General features: G+C 32.0%; 1 pseudogene across 1 annotated transcript; it reads left to right on the top strand.

Annotated features, from left to right (window-relative positions):
* The first annotated feature begins 1,733 nt into the window (after nt 1-1,733).
* Nucleotides 1,734-11,961, top strand: LOC145790110 (phytohormone-binding protein-like; annotated as a pseudogene). Its single transcript, XR_014328750.1, has 3 exons — nt 1,734-2,050; nt 3,342-3,542; nt 11,581-11,961. The product of XR_014328750.1 is annotated as a phytohormone-binding protein-like (transcript).
* The last annotated feature ends 4,088 nt before the right edge of the window (nt 11,962-16,049 follow it).

The raw sequence follows: 16,049 nt of genomic DNA, 5'->3' as shown, positions 1-16,049 counted from the left end.
TGTTTTTGAACAATTATTTTGTAAGTACCACCACAGTGGTCCCCATGCCTTGGGGGACTTAAATAACAATTGGCCTTTTGTATTGTCACTTTATATGACCCTTTGTTTGTCATGGATCTACTGACCATCTGTTCTCTGGTATGGAGCAAAGTCATGTACGGAGCTAAGTGTTACATTATTGTGAGAGTCACCTCTAGAATTCGTACGAGCCACCTCTTAAGTCCATACATCTGTTCTGTTCTGTTCTCTGGTATGGAGCAAAGTGTTGTGTGGAGCTAAGTGCTACACTATTGTGCCTCTAGAATTCGTACGAGCCACCTCTTAAGTCCATACATCTGTTCTAATCTATTCTATATTGTGGTTATGATTATTTACTTATATGATTTCTACATTATGCTTCTGTTATTTGAAGTGATTTATGTATTTCTGTTATCGAACAAACCTCTGTTTAGCCCAAATAATTATCCATGGTGATTTTTATACCCTTTATGTTCTCAGTATAATATTTCTCACTCTGCCATGTATTTATAGTTGTTAACCACTTTCAAGTGATGTATTAAGACCAGTGCGTGGGGTAGGCACAAGGTACTTTGTAGTCATAGTTCAACTCTAGCAATGTAAATGAGTAGAAACTCCAATGTATATGTTATAATTAAGATTTGGGAACCCTTTTATTTTACTCCTCTGCGTTGTTAATTTGTAATGACTTCAGTTATTATCTTGTTGCGACGCTGAACCTCCGCATACTGGGTTTGGGTTGTGATAGATTTTCTCTAGAATGATGAGAGATTTTCTCCATGGAATAAGGGAAAGATTTTTCCATGAAATAAGGAAGTTGTTATTTTTATTGTGTATTAATTTCCAAATAGAAACAGTCGTAGAAAATTGGAAGGGTGATTTGGTCATACTACACCAAATAGGTCCTAATGGAATACTAAAAAAGAATATAGGTTACATGAAACATAAATCTTAAGAATGAGATTTACTAAAAAAGCTCCCTAAATTTATCTTACCATATCAATTAATTATTTTTCTAAACCGCAACATGACACACAGTAACTTGAATAATATTTACAATATTTCTAATAGAGTTTCTGAAATAAATATAAAATTTAAATCTTTCACTTCATTTCTTTTTTTAGGTCACATTGCGTTAACCCCTAAAATCCGAACCTACACAACAAGTTCTTTCTACAATTAAAATCTACCATAACAATCAAAACTACATATAAAAATTTAAATTTTTTTCAATAAAATATAAAAGAAAATTAAGAAAAATAGAAAACAGATAGAATAGAAAGCTAGAGCTACCAAAAAAGAAAAAAAAAAAACTAGTATTGCTATGTCATATAACAAAATTTGATATGACAAATTATAATTATAAAAATTTCAGAATATAATTATGCTCAACAGAAAGCAGTTTTTATAATTTACAAAAATTTATTTGCTTTTAATTTTACCTATTGAATTATGATACATGTATTTTATTATAGAACAAAATATGAATAGAAGGCTTAAATAATTACTGAAATTTACTTAATCTTATTCATTTATTTTTAAAAAAAATTCTTGTAATTAATTTTAAAATTAAATTTTGAATCATTGTCTAAAACGTGTATAGAGCTTCTAATTTAACATATAAATCGGTTAACATCTATCTTCATATTTTAGAGATTCACAATATATATATATATATATATATATATTTGTAATCTAAGATTCCTTCTCACCCATATCCATATATCACACCCACTGTCTCCTTCTCTCTTATCTCCCCCCTCTCTCTCTTCCTCTCTTGCCGTAGCCTTCTATAATTTCCAGAGACAGAAGCACCGCGAAGCTTGTTCAAGCCGGAGTGGTGGCTCTTGTAGATCAAGGAAATTCGTTGGAAGAGCTTTTTGGTGTCAATCGGGCTACAGAACTTCCTGTGGAAGACAACGGCGTCATTGTCGCGAATCTCACACCGCCACGAAGAGAAAGAAGAAGTGGAAGAGAATTTTTTGGCGATGAAGTTATTAGTGGTGGAGCAAATTTTAGAGAACTCATAAATGTAAGCGTTCTCTGGTAAAGATTCCCGGAGGCTTGACAATGAATTTGGGCTGGAAACTAAAGATTGCCATGAGTTAGTTCTCTTTATATATATATATATATATATGCTCTGGTTATTATTATCTCAACTAGAGTTATGCATATATATATATATATATATGTTCATATCAGTTTTATTATATTCAATTTGACTACATCAGTTGACAAATTCAGGTTCAAGCATAAATTTGAGTAAGAGTATTTTATTCTTCAATCTCTTTTTCTGTATGTGTTTGTTGAAGATTGCTTGAAATTTTTCTATGAAAAAACACAATTTTCTTTAGTTTGGTTAAAACATATGGAAAGTTACGAGCAAATCAGAGAAAATTGGTCAAAATACAGAAAAAAAAAATTGTGAGCAAATCATACAGAAATTTGTAAGCAAATTAGAGAAAATTCAACTAAGAGGAATTTCAAAACACAGAGAAAATTTCAAAACACATAAAATCAGAAAAATTGAGCAAACCAAAGAAATTTTGATTCAAAGAAATTTCAAAATACAGGAAAATTTTGATCCAGAGAAATTTTAAAACACAAAGAAATTTTAGAGAAATTTTGATCCACAGAAATTTCAAAACATAGAAATTTCAGAGAAATTTTGAATTTCTCTATGTTTTGAAATTTCTCAAGATTGAAATTTCTCTGAAAAAATGTTAAGGGATACATTATGAAAATATTGCATGTTCTTTATCTTATAAAATCTTAATACTAGGGAAATTAAAAAAAAATCCCCTTCTTTGTCGGAGATATTTGATAAAAAATTTCATAAATCTTTTGAGATCTTTAACATTACCATGTATTATATGCACTTTTAGTTACGATCTTTTTGTTCTTTGGTTATTCCTTCTCTTTAGAAGAGAAATAAATAGATAAACAATTCAAACAAAGGTGCACAACAAGATAACTGTGTTTACATGATGCATTTATGACAAAAACTTATAAAGGAAAAGAAAAAAGTATAGGAAAATATTAAGTAGAGAAGTTAAATAAGGAAAATATTAAGTAGAGAATTTAAATTTATTCCCTTGATGCCTCTATTATTCGTCTTCGGCATAGTAAATTATTATTCATAATCCCCAGCTGGACTTTCTTGATTTTGAACATAGGAGAAAACAAAAGGGTATCTGTTGTGCCATCTTTGTCCCATACAAGAAATGACGAAAAAGATGCTTTGGTGTCCTATCTGTTTCTCTGTCTACTTTCTTTATAAATTTTCTATCCAAACACCCAAAAAATCCCACTTTCATTTGAAGGATTTGCTTTAGTGAAAGACATGGCAAGGGAATTCAAAACACAAGTGAAGGTTCAGGTTGGAGTGGAGGAATTCTGGAAAGCTCTGGCAAAGGATTTCAGGTTTGTCATTCCAAAAATTATGCCAAACACCATTAAAGACGTGGAATTGATTGAAGGAGATGGTGGCCTTGGCACTGTTTTTCTCTTCAATTTTGGTTCTGGTCAGTCTATCTATTTATTTTTCATTTATTTATTTATTTTTGTTTAATTTTCTATGTACAATTATTTTCACCCAAAATTGTCTAAAGCAACCCAAAAAGCTGAAAAATGATTACTTGATTTACCAAATCAACAGTGACATGTATTTTTCACATGGTTTGATAACGTTGGAATTTAAATTTCAAATTTTAAAATAAATAGTTATGACCTGTCATTTAAAAGTCATGTCAATAGTTGAAAATGAACAGATGTGTGTATTTAGAAAATACTCTACATCTTTATGATTAAGATATACAATATCAACGTTTTATTATTATACTTTTCTATTCTAATTATATGGGCAACTTGGGAAAGATGGTCTATCACTAGTCTTGCACATGTAAAACACTGTCAGATTTTGAATTGTATTTCGAAGTTGTATTTCGTTTGCAAGAACCTATATGAAGGAAGCGAATAAGGCTTTAGGACATCAACTTGTCTTGCCCCTTATCAATCTCACAGCCTATTTTCTTTGTTTATTTATTATTTTTTGTTCATTGATTATATTTAAGGTCAATTACATTGACCTCCCCAGAGGTTTGAAAAAATACATAAATACATAGACTTTCCTTTTAGTAAAGGTTAAATGGACTAAAACCAATGCAGATGTTGCGAAAATACAAAAAATAAATAACATAAAATATATATTTTTGTGTAAAAGAAATAATAATATTATTTTTTCATCCATATAACTAACAAATTATTGATGAAAGAGGTGTGTGAATTAAAATAATTTAATAAAAGAAAAATATCTCCTGCCATAATGTTCAAGCCTTTAAATCTTGTTCTTGATTGATCAAGTTTTGAATGTACAAACAAAACACTCACAAAACACTTTTACGGAACCATATAAAAAAGTGGAAGGAATAGAGTTTCAAGCATATTCTATTCACAAAATAACGTCTGTGTTTTGATTGCTATCACATGCATATATAGATAGGCTTGGACCCATGATCCAAGCGTAACTCATCATAACTTCCCACCATTAGTGAAGTTGTAACTTCCCATGAAACCACTAGTGGACATAGTTTTCGTTAGTTGCCCAATTCTTTATTGATTAAAACATATATAATAATATAAATAAATAAATCAAACAAACATGTAACATATGTGCCACTTTATGGATATGCTTACATTCTCCCACTTAGCACATATGATACATTTTGCTTACTTTCGAAACAAACTAATTATGACCACTAAATAAAAATACCCAAAGTTTATAAAGTGACATAATACGCGAATCATGGTGGTTATACTTTGTCAAATGAGTATTTCTTTCAGTGTATTACATTGTATAATTCTCTCAATTTTATGTGGTGTTATTTTTTATAAATAATTTTTAATAAATTATTCTAGGTCCAATGATCCCTATGGATCAATAGTCTCAATGGATTGTGTAGCATCACAAATACTTTAAGTGCATAAAATGATGATTTTCACTAATAATAATCAAAATGTCATGACAAAACAAAACAACAACTAGAAAAATTATTAACCTAACCAGTCAATCTCATGCCCTTTACGTGTTTTAAAAACACCCTTTACAAAAAGACCTTTGGTCATGGGATCTGCAACCATCATATCGGTACTAATATGTTCAATGCTAGCTTCTTGCTTCTTAACACGGTCTTGAACAACAAGAAACTTTATATCAATATACTTGCTTCGGCTGCCACTTTTGTTGGTGTTAGAAAAGAAAACTACAATCAAATTATCACAGTAAACTCTTAATGGCCTAGAAATCGAACCATAATTTGAAGCCGTGTGATAAAATTTCTTAACCAAATAGCCTGTGATGTTGCTTCAAAGCATGCTATAAACTCTGCTTTCATTGTTGACAATGCAATTATCATCTCTTTGGCGCTTTTCCATAAAATAGCACTGCTTGCTAGAAGATAGACATATCCTAAAGTAGATTTTCTGGAATCTTAACAACCTGCAAAATCCGAGTCTAAATAGCCAACCACTTCAAGACAGTCAACATGCTTGTAAGTAAAACTGTAGTCCTTGGTTCCCTTTAAGTACCTTGTGACTTTCTCTGTAGCCTTCCAGTGTTCCATTCTTGGATTGCTTTGGTATCTTCCAAGCATCCCAACTACAAATGCAATGTCAGGTCATGTACAAACTAGAGCATGCATTAAACTGCCTATGACAGATGCATATGGAATGCTAACCATTTGTTCCTTTTCCGAATCATTCTTTGGACATTGACTTAAATTGAATTTGTCACCCTTTAAAATGGGTGTTGCATTACAATCACTCATCCTGAATTTTTCCAAGACTCTTTCAATGAGGGCTTTATAAGACAATCCTAATGTCCTTTTAGATATGTCTCTATGAATTTCTATGCCAATGACATAAGAAGCTTCACCCATATCCTTCATTTCAAAGTTTTGGGAAAGAAATTGTTTAGTATCATGCAACAAATCCCAATCTTAGATGCAAGTAAATGTCATCCACATATAGAACTAGAAAAATGTATCTGCTCCCACTAACCTTAAGATATATACAGTTGTCCACAACGTTCTCCGTAAAACCTTATGAAGTAATAACATTTTGGAACTTTAAATACCACTGTTGGGAAGCTTGCTTTAGTCTATATATGGATTTTTTGAGCTAGCAACCTAAGTGACTATCTTTATTAGAACAAAAACTTTTAGGTTGCTTCATGTATAATTCTTCCTCAAGATCCCCATTTAAAAATGTCGTTTTCACATCCATTTGATGTAGCTCTAAATCAAAATGAGCTACTACTGTCATGATAATTCTAAATGAATCCTTCTTAGAAACTGGAGAGAAGGTATTACGATAATCGATGACTTCTCTTTAAGTAAAACCCTTGGCTACAAGTCTGGCCCTATATTCCAACTCTTTCTTCATGGCGTCATACCATAATTTAGAATCATCCTTATTCATGGCATTGGAAAACGAAATAGGATCATCCTTAGGTTTGATGTCAAAATCATACTCCATTTACAAAATAATCACCAGAAATTGCTGACTTTCTGGCTCGTGAAGAACTCCTTAATTATGTAGTCTCAATTGGGAGTTGAGCTACATGCTTTATGTTGACTTGTTCCTCTTGTAGTGGAAGTTCTTGAATTTGTTAATCTTCAAGAATATTGGGTTGATTATCCTGAAAGATAACCAATTCACCTATATTCACGGGTGTTGTATCTAGATCACGTAATTCCTCCCACTTTATCTTTCGAGAGTAACTCCCACTAGGGTCAACTTCCTCAATAAACTTAGCATTTTTGGCTTCAACAATTCTAAGTGAATTTGAAGGACAATAAAATCTATAGCCCTTGGTGTTTTGCGTACAGTTTATGAAAAAACCACTAACTGTTCTAGGGTCTAATTTCTTTAAATGTGGGTTATACACCCTCACTTCAACTGGACAACCCCAAACGTGTAAGTTTCTTAAACTTGGCTTCTATTCTTTCTACAACTCAAATGGTGTTTTGGGAACAACCTTGGATGGAACCATGTTTAAGATATACACAATGATTTTCAAAGCTTCACTTCACAAATTTATAGGCACATTAGGATAATTAAGCATGCTCCTTACCATGTCTATAAGTATTCGATTTCTTCTTTCAGTAACACCATTTTATTGTGGTGTGCCAGGCATTGAATATTATGCAATAATGCCTTCTTCCTTAAGGAACTTAGCAAATAGGCTTGGTAATTGTCCTAACTCTATGTACCTCCCATAATATTCTCCACCCCTATTTGACCTCATAATTTTAATTTTCTTTTCTGTTTGTTTCTCTACCTTTGCTTTATAAACTTTAAAAGAATCAAGTGCCTCGGCTTTATCAAACAAGAGGTAGAGATACATATATCGTGTATAGTCATCAAAATGAGATAAAATATCTCTAACAATTCAGACAAGGTGGAGTAAATGGTCCACAAATATCAGTATGTATGATTTCAAGAATTTCCTCACTTATTTTGACACCTTTACTGGTCTTGTTAGTTTGTTTTCTCTTTGTGCAGTCCACACAAATACCAAAGTTAATAAAATCAAGAGTCGGAAGGACTTCATCATTAACCAACCTCTTTATTCTCTCAATGGAGATATGTCTCAATCTCCTATGCCAAAGTATAGAGGGGGACTCATCAACAATATTAGGTTTAATGCTAATATCACCATGCAAGGTTAAAAGATTTTGTTCAAAAATAGGATCCAAATTTAATTTGTACAAACCATTAATTAAGGTACCAATCTTACAGAAACAGTCTTTAAACAAACTAAAATTTGCACCAACAAACTGAAATTCAAATCCAAACGGTACTAGTCTAGAAAAGTAACTTAAATTTTTAGAAAAAGATGAAATATAAAAAGTGTTTTCAAGATCCATAACAAAGCCATTCTTTACAACAAGTTTGAAAGTTCCCATAGCTTCGATGTGCGAACGCATCCCATTGCCCGAATAGATGCCTTATTCACTTTCTGTCGGTTTCCTTAGACTGAGGAAGCCCTGCATGGTATTAACAATGTGAATTGTAGAACCTGAATCAATCCACCAATCATACTAATGAGTATTAACAAAATTAGACTCAGAACACACAAGAGATATGAGATTACCTTTCTTCTCAAGCTATTTCTTATACTTGGGGCAATCTTTCTTAATGTGACCATTTTTCTTGCAAAAGAAGCATGCATCCTTATTGCCATAATTTTTGAATGGCACTTTACCAAGCTTCTTTCGTTTTTTATCACCTTTGCCCTTTTTCCATTGCCCTTCTTTATGTGTTGTTAAATGAGCACTTTCCACTTTTCCATACTTCAATCTCTCCTTCTCTAGAACCCACATGGTCAAAAGTTCATTGATAGACTATTTTTCCTTCTGTGTGTTGTAAGATATTCTATAGGAAGAGAATTGAGTATGAAATTGACAAGGAATGAGTCAGAAATCTCAATCTCTAAAGACTTAAGATGAGTTGCAAAGTCCCACATTTCCATAATGTGCTCTCACACACTCTTAGAATTGTTATGCTTCATGCCTGATAGTTTGTTCATTAGGTTGCTTGCCAATGTCTTGTCAAAACTAACCAATTTCTTTTCAATAGCCCTCATGTAGTTCTTGACCTTATCAGATAGTGAGATTGAGCCCCTAATGCTCTGGCTGATATGTGACTTTATGAACATTAGGCTTAAGCGATTAGATCGCTCCCACTTGTCATAAGCATTCTTTTCTGCAGCGAAACTCTCATCCGTGGGTTCAGGAGGTTCATCCACACGGAGTGCTAGATCAAGCTCCATGCACCCTAATGTTAGAAGGATTTGGTCCTTCCAGTCCAAAAAATTATCACCGTTCAAGAATGGAATATGGGAAGACTCATTAGGCAGTAAAGAGGTAGAAATTATAGAGGTAGAAATCACTGCAATTACCAAGAACATCATTAATGCATTGAAACAATAACTATAGTTTGAATCAACAAATGTCAAATTCAGTAACAAATCTAAAATTTCCTATGGGTAGAGGCCTTTGAACTGTATTAGATTTTCTATTACTTTATAATAAGACTAATGGATTTTGAAATATTCAAGAAAAAGAAAACTCATACCTGTGGGTTTAGAGTGTCCAATCCCTTTAATACCTAATCCATTATCTTATTCTTATTAAATTTTATAAATAACTACTTTCCTGTGAGACCATGAAATTATTTATAAAACATGATTGCAATATAAAAATGCCAAATTAATTTTTTTTAACTTTATGTGATCAAAATGCTGAGGATCACTACATCTTCATGTCTTAAGATGCTGTGGCTACTCTTAAAATAGAATAAAATCCTTTTAATTATGGCATAATTTATTAATGTGAGTAAATCCTTATGGTCACAACAAGTACATAATCTTTCAATGCACATAATGTATAATACATGCAATCAGAGTAATATCACATGAAAAATCCCAAGACCAAACACATTAATTCAACCTCATACTAGATTTTGCTTAAAAATTGGACCAAAATAAATTTATTAAGTCCAACACACAGTGTATACATACTCTTATTTCACATAAATTTTCATGGCGTAAATAATCGTAATGCATGTGATATGATATTACACTATACTAGAGAGCATGCCAATGAATATGAAAATTTATAAGGCTTTAAAGCAATAGTTCACTGTATGAAATTCAAAAGAATTTGCTTACAATTTAAACATGCAACTACAATAAACAAAAAAATTTTAACAGCATGTTAAAATTTCTTCATGAAAATTCTAGAAATAAATTGAAGTCTTTTATATCTTTTAAAATTAACCAAATAAGCCCAAATAAAAGCATGTTAATTTCTAGAATTTATACAAAATAAGATGAAGCAGTTTGGTTTTTAATGTTTGTCAATAAATAGAAATTAATACTTAATGACATACAACAAGTCTCCAAAATGAAATAGATTTAGAATAAGAGAAATTTTAAATTAATGTAAATACTACAATTACATAACAAAATGAATTCTACTATTCCTTCTAAGTAATACATCATGCAATAGTTCATATTCAATATTGGTAGACGTCAAATCAATATTTTAATACATCAAGTTTCATATATATATATATATATATTATTAAGATGAACCAAACAATGAATGTTCATATTGATATGAAAATTCAAACTTTAAATAACACTATACTATATTGTACAATCACAAGTCATATATAATGATGGCGCTATGTTGACTTAAACTTCACTATTAAGTACTAGACTGTCAAATTTATATTCAAAAGTCACTATTAAGTATTAAACTATCAAATTTATATTCAAAAGTATGATGGCCAGCAAGTTCCAAAATCACTTTCACAAGAGAAAATAAACAAAGGGCTAAAAGCATAGACATGGTGTGCTCAAATTGGTCAAAACATTACAAAGAGTAAAACGTAATAATATTTTATAGCCAACGCACCAAATCGTACAAACGAAGAAAAATTGTCATGTCAAAATCATAACGGAATAGAGGCCCATACAAGTGTATAAAACAGAACGCAATAAGATTTGGCCTCCATAAAATACAATAACGCTAAACAACAAAGACAGAAGGAGGTTCTAATACCAATTGTGAGAATTAAAATAATTTAATAAAAGAAGAATACTTCATGCCATGATGTTCGAGCCTTTAAATCTTGTTCTTGATTGATCAAGTCTTGAATGTACAAACAAAACACTCACAAAATACTTTTACATAACCATATAGAAAAGTGGAAGGAATGGAGTTTCAAACTTATTCTATTCACAAAACAATGTCTGGGTTTTGATGGTTATCACAGGCATATATAGATAGGGTTGGACTCATGATTCAAGTGTAACTCCTCATAACTTCCCACCGTCAATGAAGTTGTAACTTCCCATGAAACCACTTTAAGGGGTAGTGGACATAGTTCACGTTAGATACCCAATTGTTTACTAACATATATATATATATATATATATAATATTTATATTATAACATAAATAAATAAAACAAACATGTAGCATATATGCCACTTTATGGATATGCTTACAAGAGGAACTAAGTGTTATACAAATTAAAATCACAAGAGAACTCAAAGTAATTATGTCAAAATTGTAATTGTGGGGCGTACTATATTTTCTCCAAATTTCAAAGGGAGATCGGTGTAATTTACTCTTATATTTAGGGAGAGGTTACAATGTGCATTTGCACATTGTAGGAAAAGACATACATTTTGTGAGAAGAAAATTATGATTTTTGTGATGAAAGTTATACATTTTGTGAGAAGCAAAAGGTTATATTTTTTGTGACAAAAATTATACATTTTGTGAGAAAAATTAGGTTTTTTGCATGAGGTGCATATGATGTGCAGTTGCACATCATAGCATTCTCCTTATATCTATGTACAAGTGAATTTTATATGACTTTAGTAACTAAATCCCCAAGAGATAACACATGTTGTTAATAGCAAATGAAACTTTCACAAACAAAATTTATGAATTAATAATTTGTTTTGCGTGGAAACAAATATCAGATGTGTTCACTATGAGCTATCAGAAGGAAAAGATAGTGGATCTTGATGAGTCCCTGCATCAAATTGGGATGCAAGTGATAGAAGGGGGACACCTTAATCACGGCTTCTCTTCATACAAAACGATTTTTCAACTCACTGCCAATGCAGAGTTGGAGACTTTTGGTTGATGTCAAGGTGGAGTATGACATTGAAGAAGAAGAAACCGAAATGCCAGCCAAGACAATAAAGTCAGCACTTGCTTTCATCGAATGCCTTGAAAGTTATCTGTTAACCCAAAGTACGTGAGAATTTTGTTAGTTTCCTTTCGGGAATTTCCTTGTATAAAAATGGAGACAGTCCATTGTTAAATGAGGGATTCGAAAAAATAAAATATGACAAGTTTTAAAATTTTATGTCATTAAGCAAAGAAATCTATAGTGATGCTATCTTTACAAGTGACAACTTTGTATCTATGTTCTATTTATTTATTTATTAATTTTTTTTGTCAAACAAACCTAACAAAATTAGTGACAATTGTCTAGTAAACCTAACAAAATCAGTGACAACTGAAGTTATGTATCCAGTCCTTAGTTTTAGGACTCTGCCATGCATATGTAGCTAGACCTATCCTGCTTTTTCTTATGAATAAAATATTTCACAAATTCAAATGTAATAAAATGAAACAATAAATGCAATGAAAGGTAACATAGACCACCAAACTAACTGTTTAAGATGGACAGAAAATAAAACGGCAGCTACAATTATTCCAAATTTTTTGCAATCATAGCATAGCATGTACTGCATAATTAAATAGATCAAATAGAAAAGTTTTTCAGTACTATTTAAACCATAATTGTGAAAGGAATGAGATTTAAAGGATTTGATTAACTTGAAGGAATGCTAGGCAAGACATTAAAGTCTTGAAAATTATACATTAAATTGTCTGTATGAAATAGATTTGAAACATTGATGCAAGGGGATTTAGATAAAATGAAATGTAGTTCTAATTTTTTATTTTTTTTTGGTCATGATCAATTTAGCAGCCTAAACGAAGTATATGTATATATAACAAATGAAAAGGCTCTGATCCCTTGCACTCTGGGACGATTTCTTGTTTTGCTGCTTTCCTTTACAGTCTAGTATAGTTCGATCCCAATTGTATGAACTAAAAAATGGAGAGATAATGTAGCTTTATGAGAAGAATGAAAAGATAGAATTTTCTATTACTGATAAAGAAAGGGATGCAGTACAGATATGAAACAGAAAAGCCTATGAAGCTCTACTAGAAATGAAGATTGATCCTTCAAGTAGTTGATCAGATAGTCCCATGTACCAATACAAAATCTTGGTGGAAGATAATATTTTGCCTTGTAAAATGCACATTGTTATAAGACAAATAATGAGTTTAGAATTGACTGAACTTCCGAAAAAAACAAATAAAAAAATCAGTAAATACTTGTATTGATTGTTTGGTTCAAGTTGGTTTTCTTTTATCCCATAAGTAAATAAAATATGTTGGACTATAGAAGAGAGTAATGAAGAAAGTGGAAATAGTAGATAATAATAAAACAGTTTGAGAGACTCACAAAAGCATATGAGATTTAACTAATGTGGAGGAAGGGTAAAAACACATCCTTGGCACTATGATGCTCCTTCTACCAATCTGTGTCATAACTTTCAGCTTGGGACACCATTCTACATGAATTCCAATGGAATTGAAACCATATTTCCTTGATAGATGCTCTTCAATTGTGATAGACAACACACAAGCCATAAATTCTACAACTTTAGGAGAGTTATAAGATTCTGTTTTGTTCATGGATTTGGGTAGGGATTTGGAGAGTGAAAAGATATGTGAAATGTGAATAAAATATAACTATATTTAGTACATCTTTTCCCTTTTCTTTTTCAATTCCCTTCTGAAATTCATAAACTAAACAAAGCCTAAGGGAATTAATCTGAAACTATTAATTTTGTGGATCTACAATCACTCCTTTCAGCATTTTATTTCATCACCATTACCAGTAAAGGTTATTTTTTTTATACAAAATTGGGCAAAAAGAGTCTTTTTCACTACTTTTATGACTTACCAGTAAAATATTTTGACTTTTTGACTGAATGAAATTGAAAATTTTAATTGATTTGATTGTAAATAATTGTTTAATTTGAACAATTTGGTCTCTGTATTTTAAGTTTATTTTCAAATTGATCATTCTATCTAAATTTCTTTTAATTTTGTTTATGTGTTTAACTTGGAAAATTGACAAATATCCCAAAATTTTTAATTTTAATATCTAATTTAGATAAAAGGATCAAATTGAAATTACACTATTGTGGGGATCAAATTATTCAATTTGAAACTATATGGACTAAAGTGAAATTTGAATAAACTCTAAAGGGAAAAAGTGTAAATAACTCTTTTATTTATTATTTTTTGTTCATTGATTTCTTGAATCATGACTTTATAGTGGTTATATTTATGTACAAGTGAATGTTATATATTTATGTGATTGTAGAGACTAAATCCCCAATAGATAACACATGTTCATAGCAAATAGAACTTTCACAAACATAATTTATGATATAACAATCTGTCTTACTTGGAAACAAATATCAGATGTATCAAATGTGAACTATTAGAAGGAAAAGATAGTGGATCTTGATAAGTCCTTGCATCAAATTGGGATGCAAGTGATAGAAGGACACCTCAATCTTGGCTTCTCTTCATACAAAACGATTTTTCAACTCACTGCAAATGTAGAGTTGGAGACTCTGATCGATGACAAGGTGTAGACCGCCCGAAACTTCGCTCCACGCGCGAGGGCGCGAATCGTTGTTCTTAGCTACGACAGTTCGGACTCATATCATGGTTTTGAACCTAATCTCACAAAGTGCAATGTGAGACTGATAAATTACCAAAGAGTCCAAATCCGGAAAATCATTTTGGAAAACAAATTTTTAATTAAGAAGTGCCAAACATGGACTGCTTTGCCAGATTTCAGAGTCGCCACTTAAATATTTTATTTTGAAAAATTTAGGAAACCCTGACTCGTGCCTAAGGCCACGTGTTCGTCATCACCAAAGTTGCCTCAGCTCGGGAACTTGAGTACGAGAGGGAAAGGTCATGCAATGAGCACCCCCGCTCACCCGATCAAAGATGGGCCTTTACTAACATGATATGTTGTTTTTGAAAACACATGTGCCCTTATTCCGGTTTATTAACCTAATTTACTATGTGATACGTACAACATACAAGTATAGACTAAATCACTCAAATTGGAATAAAATATCTCATGCTTGTTTGTTTGAAAATAGTTTGAAAGTGCTACTCGCAAGTAGGCTAATACGCGGATTTTGTCACCCTCAAGTGGGCTTAGAAAACATGGTTTTGCCACTCCGCAAAGTGGGCTTAAAACTCGCATTTTGATGAATTGTTCCAATTCAAGCAATGAAGCCTTCATCCACAAGCATTCAAGCAGTTATACCAATTAAGCAAATAACATCATGGTAAGCATGCTATACATGGCAACATACACATCTCATGTAGTATGCTAAAACGTAAGCACTCACAGTGTACTCTGAGCCAAAAAAGAAAACTAGTTAGTAATCATGCATGATCCTAGCTATGTCAACAATGCCTAATGCAACACATGCAAAAATGCAACTAAGATAGACTCGACTATTCTAAGATGTTATGTGAATGCAACTTGATAACATGTATTCAAATTGGTATTGAAATACAGTGCAATTTGTATGATGCGCCGAGCCCGGTGCATGCAAGACAGATGAATGGATGCAAACATGCAAAGCATAAATATACTAATTGAAACATGCCCTAAAACGAACCATCAAAAGCTGGTAAATAAAAGGGAGAAAAAAATAAGGGTTGGAAGACATGCATTGCACACACGCACGCTTATTACAGTAGTTACGCCCCCTCGACGAAGGGTCCGAATAATGAGCTAACTAACTAATATAAACTAATTAAACTAATTATTACAAGTAAATTAATTAACTAATCCTAGTTAACTAATTATTACAAAACAAATTCATTAGTTAACTACACTAGCTAATTAAACACAAACGAATAGCTAAATGCATTAACTATTTAAGTACAGAACCAAAATATAAACTAGCTAAGGAAAGTAGTAAGAAGAGGTCCTCAGGATGAGGAGTGCATGCATGCTTGGTCGCCTCGTTCGAAAATCCGTCGCGATGCCCCAACTTGCCTCTGTTTGCAATTGTTCTTAGAACCTTACACCAAGCTCCAGATAGCTTCTAACTCACTTTGGGGACCCTCAGGAGGGCTGCTGACCAGTTATTGGTGTTGCCAACCACCTGCCGATCACCTATGTTTACTGCAGACCAGAAAAAGTGATCGGCCAACCACTTTTACTGGTCGGCCGACCAATTTTTGCTGCACTTCTCCAGTTTGCTGCAACAGATGACAAGAAGGGGCATGGCAATGTATTTGCAACATATGTGTGCAC

Source organism: Camellia sinensis, chromosome 5, assembly GCF_055761805.1.
Source record: "Camellia sinensis isolate YWXY chromosome 5, ASM5576180v1, whole genome shotgun sequence".
NCBI lineage: Eukaryota > Viridiplantae > Streptophyta > Magnoliopsida > Ericales > Theaceae > Camellia > Camellia sinensis.
The sequence above is the reverse complement of the archived record's forward strand: the minus strand, read 5'-3'. Positions and strand labels throughout refer to the sequence as shown.